The 10,990-nt window shown below is 47.6% G+C and overlaps 1 long non-coding RNA gene across 1 annotated transcript; it reads right to left on the bottom strand.

The window, feature by feature from the left end:
• Positions 1-3,773: 3,773 nt before the first annotated feature.
• LOC135364315 (uncharacterized) lies at positions 3,774-4,703 on the bottom strand. The gene is made up of 2 exons (XR_010411195.1): positions 4,448-4,703; positions 3,774-4,067 (listed from the first exon to the last, which is right to left on the bottom strand). It is a non-coding gene; the product is annotated as an uncharacterized LOC135364315 (long non-coding RNA).
• Between the last annotated feature and the right edge of the window lie 6,287 nt (positions 4,704-10,990).

Genomic DNA, 10,990 nt, shown 5'->3' with positions numbered 1-10,990 from the left:
GACAGTTTACAAGAGAAAGTGATCACGAGTGTCAAATGTTGCAAAAAGGTTGAGAACCGAAAAGGGCGTGTCATGAGTTTGGATAGTGTCCTCCAAAAAGATCTGACCAAGTCTTCATCCCCAACACTTCCAAATGACCTTATTTGGAAATTCGGTCTTTGCAGATGTAATTAAGTTAAGGGTCTCAAGATAAGATTCTTGATGTAGGGTGGGCTGTAAATCCAATGACCTATGTCCTTGGATGTTTAGCAAAGGAGAGGGACACAGGGACACAGAGGGAAAGATCTGTGAAGACTGAGGCAGAGGCTGGAGTAAGGTGTCCGCGAGCCCAGGAACACCAGAAGCTAGAAGAGAGACATGGATTTCTGGATTTCAGTTTTCTGGCCTTGGTGACAGAATACATTTCTCTTAAGTTTTTCTGTTCACTGTAGCACCATGCACTGGCAAATGAGGTTTCCTTTCTCCTTTCCCGAAGTGGTGGGGGTGGGGGGGCAGGGCTCATCAGATAAATTACAGGAACCAGAAAAGCAACATTGTCTTTGCATTTTTCCTTGAATGTGTGCCCCTGCTACCCAGGCCACCGGTCACCCAGACCGTGCTCCCAAGGCTGGGAAGCACAGCACGCCCAGGGCAACATTTCAGAGGCCTGCTGGAGGGGGTGTGGTGTGCTTATGGGGAAAGGGTGGCTTGCCGGCCTGGAAGGTGGAGACTGTGTGTATGAGTGAGACAAGATTCTCCTGGGAATGGCTCCAGGGATGGTTGCTGCTGGGATAGGATGTAGAAAAATCAAATTCAAGGGTACAAATCAATACTGTCATATACCCTGGAGGCTAGGGAAGCACCTTCCCACAGGAGAGACTGTGTAAGAGAAAGTAGAAATGGCTCCCAAGCCGCTGGGGGCAGATCTGGGCTATTTTGAGTTTAACAGAAGAGTCATGTCACGGGATCCTTCCTTCTCGGTTCACTGAATCCTCCCCACAGCGCTAAGTGTTCTTATAAAAAACAGACAGACAAAACCCAGAGGGCCGGTTTCCCATATTTCTGTTTTGAGGCTGGGGTTCAGACAAGGTCAGGATCCACAGCTAGTATGGATTCAAACCTAGTATGGACTCAAACCTCCACACCCCCATGTTTTCCCCACCACAGCTCACTGCCTGATTAGGGAGGGAAGTGGGGACCATCAGGTGAGGGGAGCAGGTGAAGCTGGTGGATCAAGTCCCCACAGACCTCTTTGCCGGCTTCAAGTTATCTACTGGTGGGGGTGGGGAACGTGACCTTGAGACCCAGGTAGGGCCGGATTCCTAATTTCTGCATTGAGATCTTGGGCAAATAACTTAAGCTCTGGAGCCTCAAATTTCATTCTTAGAACAATGGGGATAATAATTCCCACCTTACTGAGAGTTAAAGGATTAGACGAGGGCATGCTCACAGTGTGCCTAGCACAGAGGCTGATATGGGGGAAACAGTTCAAAACAGTTTAATTCTGCTCTGTTCCAATCAGCGTTTTCAAAGTTAAATGCCCTGAGAAAGCAGAGCAAAGTGATTTAAACCAGGGACTGGTTTAAGAGGCCTGCTCAAGCAGGCTTCCCTGACCTTGACCTTTGGCACACTTAAAAAAAACCCCACCAAAATCTAGAAAACCTTTTCTTGTGAAGGGAACATAGCAGTCTCCTTGGGAGCTCGGCCCACCTGCCACCCTGGGGAGTATCAGTAAACACAGTGCAGGTTGGTGGGGTCCATCACTCACTTCGGTGTTTGAGGCAAGAGACCCAGGTGCATCCATGCACCACGAGAATGGGGCTCAGCCAGTTCCTTGCCTCCAGGGGACACCGGAGAATCACACTTTGTCAGTGACAGGGTGGTCCCAGTCTGCAAATGTGCACTAACCTCAATAAAAGAATGTCAAACTCTTTCTTTCTCAAGAAATCTTGAGAGGAAAGGAGCTCCTGCCAGGTGCAGAAGAAAGAAGAAAACCCGCTTTTGGCAGCAGGGGAATCAGGTTGCCACAGCAACGAGCTCCTTCCCAAGTCCACTCATGATATGGCTTTTGAATTAGACTTCCTCCTGTGTCTACCTCTAGCAGCTGGATTCCCATCTCGCCACCAGCCAAACGCACCAGGCTTCTCCCCAGGGAAACCACCACGGAAGGGAGCCACTGAGCCTCCTTCCAAAGCCGGCCCCTCCAGTCCCTGGGATGGGACCATAGGATTTACTTGGTTGACACTGGGAAGAAGCGGAGAGCAGCCCTCTCATCTTCTGTGGGTGGGAGGGTAACTGGTACAACTTCTTTGGGCAGCAGTTTGGCAAAATGGAAGTACATCCTCTCTGACCTCGCTGTCCCGGGACTTCACCATGGCACTGTAGCTTTTCTGTAATAGCAGAAAATTGGAAACCACCTCCATCTCACTGAGAGGGGGCTGGTTAAATATGAGCTGCAGCTCCTGTGGAATACTGGGCAGCTGTAGAAGTAATGGGCTAGATCCCACCAGCCCACATGGGAAGACAGATTCAGTTCAAAAAGCAAGTTGTTCAAACTCAAGGAAACAGAAAGTAGAATAGTGGCGGTTGCCAGAAACTGGGGGAGGGGGAAATGGGGAATTGTTTTAATAGGTGTCTGGCTTCAGGGGTACCTGGCTGGCTCAGTTGGTGGAGCGAGCCACTCTTGATCTCGTTGTCGTGAGTTCGAGCCCCACACGGGGTGTAGAGATTACTTAAAAATAAAATCTAAAAGGGGTCCCTGGGTGGCTCAGTCATTGATCATCTGTCTTCGGCTCAGGTCATGATCCCAGGGTCCTGGGATCGAACGCCACATCGGGCTTCCTGATCCTCAGGAGGCCTGCTTCTCCCTCTCCCACTCCCCCTGCTTGTGTTCCCTCTCTCGCTGTGTCTGTCCAATAAATAAATAAAATCTTTAAAAAAAATCTAAAAGAAAATAGATGTATAGCTTCAGTTTTGTAAGATGAAAAAGTTCTGGAGATCAGTTATAAGCCACATACATAAGCACTACTGAACCGTAAACTTAAGAATGGTTAAGACAGGTGGGTGGCTCAGTTGGTTAAGCGTCTGCCTTGGGCTCAGGTCATGATCCCGGGGTCCTGGGATCGAGTCCCGCACTGAGCTCCCTGCTCAGAGGGGAGTCTGCTTCTCCCTCTGACCCTCACCCTGCTCATGCTTGCTCTCTCTTAAATAAATAAAATCTAAAAAAAAAAACAACAAACCCAGTTAAGACAGTAAATTTCATGTTTGCATATTTTACAATATTTTTAAAAAGATTCTATTTACTTATTTATTTAGAGCACGCACACGAGCAGGGGGAGGGGGAGAGGGAGAGAACCTCAAGCAGACTCGGCGCTGAGTGGGGAGCCCAACTCAGGGTTCTATCTCATGACCCTGAAATCATGACCTGAGCCAAAATCAAGAGTTGGATGCTCCACGGACTGAGCCACCCAGGTGCCTCTGTATTTTACCACAATATAAAGAAAACCAAGTTGCAGAATAGAATCAATACTGTTATCACAATCTTGTGTGTGTGGGGGGGGGGGGGGGCAATGCAATTTGGGAAGGAGACAAAACCAACTGTTACCAGTGGTTACTTTTGTGGTGGGAAGGAAATCGAGGAAAAAAAGGATGTTAGTTTTCATTTTTTTCCTCCCTCTAGTTTTAAAACCTATATAATTAGCATCTATTATTTCTGTGACTTCAACAAACCTGTAAACCAGTGGCGATCCAGTTGCGATGATGTTAATATACCTGATCTCCAGGAAGCTACTGCAAGTCAACAGCTGTTTATTGAGGGTTAACGTCCTACCTACCGGCGCTGTGTGAAGTCTGAGGGAGAGCCAGCACAAGCACGGTCCCTGTCCTCCTGGGGTTCACACTCCTATGGGAGGCTGTCCCGACCACAGCTGGGGACATCACGGAGAGTACTGGCAGGCAGGAGCTGCTTACCCCATCTCCGCTCACATCTCTGAGAAGGTGACATGTAAGCTGAGACCTGAAGCTTGAACAGGAGCCAGCCAGGGGAGGGAGAAAGGGCACCTGGGCACAGGAGCAGAGGCTGCAAAGACCTGGAGCCAGACGAGAGGGAAGGCCAGTGTGTCAGGACTGAGGGTGGAAAGGAGAGTGTGTGTGGGGGGGACTGGCAGCGAGGAGGCTGGGGTGCGTTCCCAGTTCCTAGGGCAATGGAAAGGCACCACGGGATTCTAAGCCAAAGAGTGACATGATCTAATTTATGTTTTAAAAAGATCACCATGGTTGCTGGGGGTGGGGGAATGGGTCGGAGAGGGGGCAGGAGTGGAAGCAGACAGACTAGATAATGAGGTCTTTATTAGCTTCCTGCTGGATGACTTTGACGAGCATTTTGGCTTTAGATGAGGTTAGAAAATTGCAGATAATTGCTGAGAGGTTAGAAGAGTGTGCTTTTTAAAAGGCTCTCATGCACACAAACCTGGTGACACTTGTTGTCTTGGCTGGGGTCAGGGCGAAGGAGGGTTGCTGCCAGCTCTTCATACTTCCAGGTGGCTTGAGTCCGTGGGATCCTGTTAAATGCAGGATCTGATTCAGCAGGTCAGGGTGGGAGTGGTCTGAGACCCTGCAGGTGAGGCCAAGCCGGGAACCACACTTGGAATAGCAAGACTAGGGAGGACTTTCATTTTCAAAATTCCTGTAATGTTCACCTTCCTTTTTTAAAGGCATAATTTGCTCTTGTGCTGCAAAACAATAACAATTATAAAGATATTTTTAAAGGGCCCCTGACACCGCCTGCTTGAGACACGAGCAGACAAAGCAGAAGGATAGATTAGAAAGGGACGTCTCTGACCCAGGCCTCCGGGAGGACAAGGTCACCTCCCAGGGAACTCTCAGGGGCCCAGTGCAAAACAAAGAAGAAACAATCTTTAAGTAAACCTTAAACACCTATTATCTATCAAGAACTGTGTTAAGTGCTGGGATATGTGAGGGAAGAGTTGCTGGCAGAGGAGAGGGAAGACAGAGCTACAGAGAATCTTAACCCAAGCCCAAGGTGCTAAGTACATAGATGGAGTTACACCCCAGATGTGCCAGAAGGGCGGCCAACCTGGGGAAGGGGTATGTAGGGCTGCCAGAGAATCACCTAGATCACCTCTGCTAGAACTCACCTCCCAGGTCAGCCAGGAAACTGGCTGAGAGGCTTGGACACCATTCCCCCACCATGCCAGGAACTGCCCCAGGACCTTTGCAGACAAGTCTCAGAGTCCTAGTGCTTAAGGGCACAGACTCTGGGGCCAGATTACCCCGGTTCACATCTCTGCTCTGTCACTCACGAGCTATGTGAACTTGGGCAAATTACTTAAGCTCTCAGAGCGTCAGTTTCCTCCCCTGATAAATGGGGATAATAATAACCAAGAGTGCTATAAGGACTAAAGGAGTTACTTGTATGTAAAGCACTTACAATGACGGGTGGTATGTAATAAGAGCTATTATGACTTATCCTCAACCACTCTGTGAGCCCAGTCATATTAAAAGCCCATTGTGTAGGTAAAGATGCTGATGATTACAAAGATCAAACTCAGCTCTGGAAAAGGCCCAAGCAGAGAAGCGCTGGGAGAGCAGCACCCTGGATGTCTCTCTGAGTCCTGAACCCCTGAATCCCATTTCCCATAGCGCTGCTCAGGTGTCCCATGCCCACCCCAGGTATTGCAAACAGACCTGGTCCTCCCTCCCTTCCTCTGACTTAGAACAGCAGTCCTGTGCAGGAGCTAGAGACCACTCAGGAGGAGCCCAAGCGTGTTTCTCCATAGACTGCAGTGTTCCCAAGCTGGTCACTCACCCGGCCTCTCTAAGGCCGATCAACCCCAAACCTGAAACTCAGCCTGCAGGGGCCACATTAAAACAAAACCGCTCTATCTGCACGGAGGCCTTTGCAAGATGAAAGGGGTTTCTGAGATGAGAAAGCAGGCTACCTCCATCTATCTTATTTAATCCTGCTGGTTGGATGCAAATTGCTTTCTCACATTGAGGCAAGAGAACGCTGGTGGGTGGTGTGATGTGGGCAGGCAGCTGAGAGACTCGTGGGGAAGAGGAACGCCTGCGTAGCAGGACCCCAGAGCAGCCCCTGACGCGAGGCAGGGTGCAGCCACCGGGAATTTTCTCCTCCTTCCCTGCTCCAGGAAAGAGTTTATGGAGTGTGAGAGTCAGGTTTTCTCTTCAGCCTTTGCCCGAGACAACAGGGCCTGGGAGCATTCTGATGGACTAGTGTAACTGCTGGAGTAGGGCTCCTGGGCCATGGGAACTGGTCGAAGCAGGACAGCTGGGGGACCCTACCTACAGAGGCTCGGGGAGGGGAGGGGAGGTCTGCAGACCACACTAGCCTGGGTGGCTGAAGAGAAGTCAAGGCTGCTTCTAGGTGCTCGACCCAAATTCGTATTTATGTATGATGAATATATTTAGGTTTATGTTTATTTATACCACTTTGTTACATAAAGAACTTGAGATGGTTTGCAAAAATGTGTGCAATGTCAAGGAATAAAACAAATAGCTTTGGGAACTGAAGTGAAAGGAAAGTAAAGGGAGGGAAAATAATGGAAGTAGGAGTAAGATTAGTATCCACGAATGGATAATGAGTAGTTCTGTACAGTTAGTTGCTAACAAGGCCCAGACACTCGGTTCTGAGAACCTTAGCGGCCAAAGCTAAGAGGTACCAACAATCCAGTACATGAACCAGAGTGTACAAGACGGAAAAAACCCAGAACTCAGAAGCATCACCTTAATCCTGGTACAGAAACTTGGGAGGAATTCCTCCACTGTCCACCTAAAGATGACCCCAGACGAAGAAGGCAATGGATGCTCTCAAGGGCACCTCGACCACAGAGACAGTAACAGCCATTTCTCAGAATGTTCCTTAGGATGAACTATGGCACTGAAATGCCATTCATGAGTAATCCTAATAATTGTTCTGTAATATCAGAAATTGGAGACAACCTCAATGTCCATCAAACACATTAAGGTACAGACATGTGATGGAATACTACACAGCTATTAAAAAGGAAGAGGAGCGGGGCACTTGGGTGGCTCAGTCAGTTAGACGTCTGCCTTCAGCTCAGGTCACAATCTTAGGGTCCTGGGATCGAGCCCCACGTCTGGCTCTCTGTTCAGCAGGGAGCCTGCTTCTCCCTCTCCCTCTGCTTGCTGCTCCGCCTCCTTGTGCTCTCTCTCTCTCTCTTTCTCTCACACAAATAAATAAAATTTTTAAAAAGGAAAAAGAAAGAGGAGCAATTTAGGTACTCATACAAAATAATCACCAAGATATATTGGGAAGTGGAAAAAAGCAAGTGGTAGAATAATGCCTATAAGTGGAAAAAAAAAAAGAAAAGAAAAAAAAAAGAGTGTCTACACTTAAATGCTTGTATACACCCTAGGTCATTTCTGGTGGGAGGAATCTCAAGAAGCCACTGATTCTGGGGATGGGAACCGGGTGGAGGGTGATAAAAGTAAGAGACTGCCTTTCATTATATAGCCTTTTGTACCTTCTGTATTTTGTACCACAGGAGTGTACTGCATGTTCAACCTAAGTAAATAATGCATTATAAACATGTAAGCAAAAATAATCCAAGAGGGGCTCCTGGGTGGCTCAGTCGTTAAGCACCTGCCTTCGGCTCAGGTCATGATCCCAAGGTCCTAGGATCGAGCCCAACACCGGGCTCCCTGCTTGACGGGAAGCCTGCTTCTCCCTCTCCCACTCCCCCTGCTTGTGTTCCCTCTCTCGCTGTGTCTCTGTCAAATAAATACATAAATAAAATCTTTAAAAAAATAGAGTGGCTACACACGAGGGGCTCTATACAGAGACCCTCCTTTATGATCAGGCTTAAGGACAACATATAGATTACCCAGGAGAATGGAAAACCTAGGCATCCTTCAGCTCAGTTCTCCACGAAAGTCATTTACCCAGCGTGTTCCTGCCGAGACTCCGGTGGGTAGAAGATTTACATTGCTGTTTAAGATCCATCGCTTTCCTCTTCAACTGGAAAATTAAAAAACTTTCCCTTTCCACCAAAAAAAAAAAAAAAAATCCTGTTAGAACTAATACACTTAGCAAAGTTGCAGGATGGAAAATCAACACAAAAATTGGCTGTGTTTCTATAATGAACAACCTTAAAAAGAAGTTAAGACAATTTACAACAGCATCAAAAGAATACAAAGGAATAAAATACTTTAACCAAGGAGGTGAAAAATTTATATGATGAAACCTTCAAGAGGGGGGCACATGGGTGGTTCAGTCGGTGAAGCATCTGCCTTTGGCTCAGGTCACGATCCCAGGGTCCTGGGATCGAACCTGAAATCAGGCTCCCTCCTCTCAGCGGGGAGTCTGCTTCTCCTTCTCTCTCTGCCCCTCCCCCTGCTCATGCGCACTCTCTCATAAATAAAAAAAAACTTTAAAAAAAAACCTGCAAAAAAATAAAAAAATTTTAAAAAACCCTGCAAAATGTTGCTGAGAGATGTTAAAGAAGACACTCATACCTGGAAAGCCACTTCTTTTTTTTTTTTTTAAGATTATATTTATTTGAGAGAGAGAACTCACAAGCAGGGGGAGGGGAGGGGAAGAAGCAGGCTCCCCGCAGAGGGCTCGAAATCCCAGGACCAGAGATCATGACCTGAGCGGAAGGCAGATGCTTAGCTGACTGAGCCCCCCAGGTGCCCCAGGAAAGCCACTTTTTGTTCATGGATTAAGATGTCAATACCACCCAGAGTGATCTACAGATTCAAACCAATCCCTATTAAAATCCCAACGTTTTCTGTAAAAATTGAAAAAAATCCATTTTAAAATTCGTATGGAACCTCAAGGGACCCTGAACTGCCAAAAAAAAAAAAAAAAAAAAAAAAAATCCCGAAAGAGAACAAAACTGGAGGACTCGCACTTCTTGATTTTTTAAAAATTTTTTAAACAAGATTTTATTTATTTGACAGAGAGATAGTGAGAGCAGGAACACAAGCAGGGGGAGTGGGAGAGGGAGAAGCAGGCTTCCCGCTGAGCGGGGAGCCCGATGCTGGGCTCGATCTCGGATCATGACCTGAGGCGAAGGCAGATGCTTAATGACTGAGGCACCCAGGTGCCCCACACACTTCCTGATTTTAAAACGTACAAGATAATGTGATCCTGGCATAAAGACAAATATATAGACCGATGGAATAGAAAAGAGAGCCCCAAAATAAACCTTTGAATATATGTCAAATGATTTTCAACATGGGGGCCAAAACGATTCAATGGGGAAATAACACTCTTTCCAACATGGGGTGTTGGGACAACTGGGTGTCCACATGCAAAAGAATGACGTTGGACCCCGACCGAACGCCATACATGAAAATTAATGCAGAGTGGACATCTTTGATTTGAGGTAGAGATTCAATAAATATGTGCCGAGAGACTGACTGAGTGTCCCCTATTGTCCCTGTTCTCCCAACTACTGCTTCGGAAGGTAGAGATGGAGCTATACCGGGTACCTGGGGTATAAACAAAATTTGAATATCCTATGCCAGCCAGAGTGCCATGGAAGGTTCTCCTTTACACACACACACATCATGCACATATAAACACAACATGCATCCCACACCACACACACTGTGCATATAATACATACATCATAGACACCACACATCCCACCCATACATCACACATATCACACACACAACACACATCCCACACATATCTCACACATACACACACATACCCTGCATCACATGCCTCACACACACATACTGCACTCTCACCGTCACATACACACATATCCTACATATCCCACGTACACACACACACACACACCACCACCACCACCACCACCAGGAGTGGTCTAATTCAGGCCCAGCCTGATGTAGATTGAGAATAGGAGAGCTCCTGTCAGATCCATTTAGAACATAAAAATTTGCCGATTCTCTGTTTATACATCCCCCCCCCAACTGCCCTGGCTCAATAAATATTGTGAAATGAATGAGTAATCGATATGTAGTACGTCTTAAACTCCAGGAAAGCCTGCTCCTCCCTACTCCCACTTTCCATCTCTGCTGCTCACTGCCCGACTGCAGTTCTTCCCCGGGGAGCTGCATCAGCTTAGTACCCTGATGGATGTAAACAAATGACACCCCCTCCCCCCCAGCCTGAGGGAGAGCGAGACTTCTATTAGCCCTGTGCACCTTAGTATGAACAAGTGTGAGGAAGACAGGTGAGCATGGAGAAGGGCATGACTCCTAGTTCGGGCTGGTTACCAATCAAGTAATCAGGTGATCGGAGGTAAAGGCATGGGGTTGGGTAAGCAGGGAGAAGGCACAAAACTCTGCAGGGTTAGCAGAGAGGGAGAGCACAGAGGGACATCTGGAGGGATGTGTGGGCGGGTGGCACCGTGAGGGAGAGCTGGGGGACTGTACCAGCCTTTCATGGTTGGCCTCTGGCCAGCCCCATCCTTACTTCCATTTCCCATGAGATTAAGAACAGCAAATGGCTGGCTCCCCAGATCATGGAGGCAGCAGATAAAGTAGGTGAGAACCTGATGAGTAAGTGGGGACAAAGAGCCCCAGGCCAGCCCTGAGGAGCGCCACAGAGGGATTCTGCACAGTCCCCACAATCAGTCTCCCCAAGGACTGTCCTGTGCTATGGACAGAGCATCTCTCCTCTCCCATTCTCCCACTGCACCTTGCTTTGCTGGATTCCAGTAGAGGAACGTCTTCAGCCCTCGACTTTAACCTTGATGCCAGAACCAAGGAAGGCCTTGCTTTGTTTGGTTTTATTTTTGAGGCATAAGGAGGGAAAAGGAGCAGAGCATCCCATCATTTCAGAGAGCCGAGGATGTGCTTAAAGCACCCCTGGGTCCTTGTGACTTATTAAGAAAACCTGCGCTCCTTAATGGATCCAAATCTTTTTTTAAAAGGTATTTTGATTTTTAGTCAAACTTCTATTTAAATAACGAGTTTCAGAGGAGGAAGAAGTCAAGGCAGTGTTGTTTTTGGAACACTGATCATTCAACAA

The sequence above is a fragment of the Mirounga angustirostris genome, unplaced genomic scaffold, assembly GCF_029215605.1.
Source record: "Mirounga angustirostris isolate CCGP_5_RB_7025 unplaced genomic scaffold, mMirAng1.0.hap1 SCAF_5, whole genome shotgun sequence".
Taxonomy (NCBI): domain Eukaryota; kingdom Metazoa; phylum Chordata; class Mammalia; order Carnivora; family Phocidae; genus Mirounga; species Mirounga angustirostris.
Note: the sequence above shows the minus strand (reverse complement) of the source record. Positions and strands in the feature narration are given on the sequence as shown.